This window comes from Eptatretus burgeri, chromosome 1, assembly GCF_056783735.1.
Source record: "Eptatretus burgeri isolate ZD-2024b chromosome 1, Ebu_testis_v1, whole genome shotgun sequence".
NCBI lineage: Eukaryota > Metazoa > Chordata > Myxini > Myxiniformes > Myxinidae > Eptatretus > Eptatretus burgeri.
In genome coordinates, this window is record NC_140961.1 from 85482431 (window position 1) to 85485384 (window position 2954).

A 2954-nucleotide genomic window follows, 5' to 3' on the forward strand; every position below is an offset into this window, starting at 1 on the left:
AGGTTGGCGCTTCACTCCCTCCTACTATACACCGTTGTGGACACTCGAGGGCTAAGTCCGAGGTGTATAACAGTATATAATGTGTGTCAAGGGGGACGTTCTTAGATCTGTGAACCCCAAACACAGAATCCTCAACTGAATAGTCAAGGCTTAACTTTTGTTTGTTGATGTGTATGTGTGTGTGTCCCAACCCTCACATTCAAAATCTCAACCCCAACCCTCACATTCAAAATCTCAACCCTAACTCAATCCTCGCCCAACACAATGTCTTTTTCAAAATGAGATTTCCACCTATATATATATATTTTTACGTTTTTTTTTTTTCTTCTTCCAATTCTGTCTTTTAAGGCTTTCAGGTTTGATGACGTAGAGAGGGGAGTAAGCCTGCACTTTCTTCCCAGAACTTTCTTGATCTTGCTCCCATCAAGCACCATCCGACAAAGAACTACATCGATAGGTTTAGATACCAAAGAGTGATAGCAACTCCAAAAGTCTCCAAAATATAAATAAATAAAATAATAATAATAATAAATAAATAAATAAATAAATAAAAGCCCCCAAAAAGTTTCAAGTGTCCAACATAAACCCAACTTTCCAAGTCTTCAAGGTATAACCACATTCCCGTTGAGTTTCCAAGATATGTATCACATTGTGAGTTATCAATCCAGAACCCACATTTCAAGTATTCAAAGTAAAACCAACTTACAAAGTCTCTTAAGGATAACTCATTTACTGATTTTTTCAAAATTTGTGAGTCTCCAAGGTAGGCCCCATATTTAGAACCATCTTGGCAGAACCCTTTTCCTGAGTCTCCAAGGTAGTTATTTAAACCATCAAGGCAGAACTCATTTACTGATTTTTTCAAAATTTGTGAGTCTCCAAGGTAGGCCCCATATTTAGAACCATCTTGGCAGAACCCTTTTCCTGAGTCTCCAAGGTAGTTATTTAAACCATCAAGGCAGAACTCATTTACTGATTTTTCAAAATTTGTGAGTCTCCAAGGTAAAACTTGTATTCTGGCTCATCAAGGTATAACTTGTTCAGTGGGTATTGTCTTGATAACTCACAATGAGTACTATTGCTGTAAAACTCTTTTCAGGATTTTGCTGGTCTCCAAGGTATAACTCTTTGGTTGGGTCATCAAGGACGAACTCGTTCTGTGGGTCTTGGTCGCTCATAAGGTCTTCAACCAAGCCAACAATTTCGCCCCAAGTTGTAGCAAAAGCAGTATTTTCATTTCGTATTTCATACACAATTTCCTGTGAGAGAAAATAATAATGTATTAATTAAGTTATTTAATTATTAAATGAGTATGCTTCAATCAAAGTTTGAAAATAGGAAAATAAAAAATCTTACCTCAATAGATAAGAGGTTTGAATCCAGTTCATCAACTTGAAGGTTTAGTTCCATAGAAGACAGAGAGTTCCAAGGAACACCAAAGTCATCCCACTCAAGGTCTTCAACCAAGCCAACAATTTCCCCCCAAGTTGTAGCAAAAGCAGTATTTTCAGATACAATTTCCTGTGAGAGAAAATAATAATGTATTAATTAAGTTATTTAATTATTAAATGAGTATGCTTCAATCAAAGTTTGAAAATAGGAAAATAAAAAATCTTACCTCAATAGATAAGAGGTTTGAATCCAGTTCATCAACTTGAAGGTTTAGTTCCATAGAAGACAGAGAGTTTGAGACAAGCACACAGAACACCATTGCCAGCAAGAACAAATGTTTAAAATGGAGCCTGGGTTTGAAGCTTTTATAGAGAAAGACTGGTGGGTGTGGTTTCCTTTGGAAATTCTCTGGGCAAGCCTAGGCAAGCCTTCATTGGGAAATTTTTCAAAACCATAACATCCTGTAATTTTCTAGTGAATTCTTTGTGAGTCAGAGATGAACTGGAAAATGATGTAAGAGTGGGCGGGGCTTAGCAAAAAGTAGGCGGAGCTTAGGGAAAGTGGGCGTGGCTTAGAAAAAATACCTTATGAAAAGTGGGCGGAGCTTAGCAAAAGTGGGCGGGGCTTAGGAAAAGTGGGCGTGGCTTAGAAAAAAATACCTTATGAAAAGTGGGCGGAGCTTAGCAAAAGTGGGCGGAGCTTAGGAAAAGTGGGCGTGGCTTAGAAAAAATACCTTATGAAAAGTGGGCGGAGCTTAGCAAAAGTGGGCGGAGCTTAGGAAAAGTGGGCGTGGCTTAGAAAAATTACCTTATGAAAAGTGGGCGGGGCTTAACAAAAGTGGGCGGGGCTTAAAGAAAAGTGGGCGGGGCTTAACAAAAAATAACCTGTGGCTCAGGAGGTGGTCAAACAAGAGCATTAAGAGAAGTTTATCATTTCGTAATGACACAAATGGGATATCTTAAAAAATATAAAGATTCAAATGTTTTGTTTGTCAATATTTTAGATGGGGATTATTGTGCAAAGAAAATTAAACTATTGAAGGAATTTGAGAATGAACAAATCTTTATAGGTTCAATGAGTGAGCTGTTCAACCCTCAGGTGTTCAATTCAATGAGGTTCAACCTCCAAGTTAAAAGGGGAGACAAATAAATATACCTTGGGATAAAAAGGGGATTTATTTTTAAGGAAAAAAAATATAAATCGCTGAAAATCCCCCATTCATTTACATGGGGAAAAGTGAGCCAGAATCAGTATTCTTACCCTACTTATATATATATATATATATATATATATATATATATATATATATATATATATATATATATATATATATATATATATATATATATATATATATATATATATATATACACAGTATGGTATAAGATTGGGGCGTTTGGGATTATACATTGTTAAAGAAGGTCCTTCTAACCAAAAGTAAACTAGATCTACTCTGCTGGTTTGAGCTATAAGCAAGAGCAGACTGGGTCTCAGGCAACATTTCACCTGCTTTACAGCAGGCTTTCTCAGGCAAATAGACTCCGAGCATCGGTATGTGTCCA

General features: G+C 36.6%; 1 long non-coding RNA gene across 1 annotated transcript; it reads right to left on the bottom strand.

The window, feature by feature from the left end:
- Positions 1 to 403: 403 nt before the first annotated feature.
- Positions 404 to 1873, bottom strand: LOC147034891 (uncharacterized). The gene is made up of 3 exons (XR_015060685.1): positions 1619 to 1873; positions 1357 to 1521; positions 404 to 1259 (listed from the first exon to the last, which is right to left on the bottom strand). It is a non-coding gene; the product is annotated as an uncharacterized LOC147034891 (long non-coding RNA).
- Positions 1874 to 2954: the final 1081 nt, after the last annotated feature.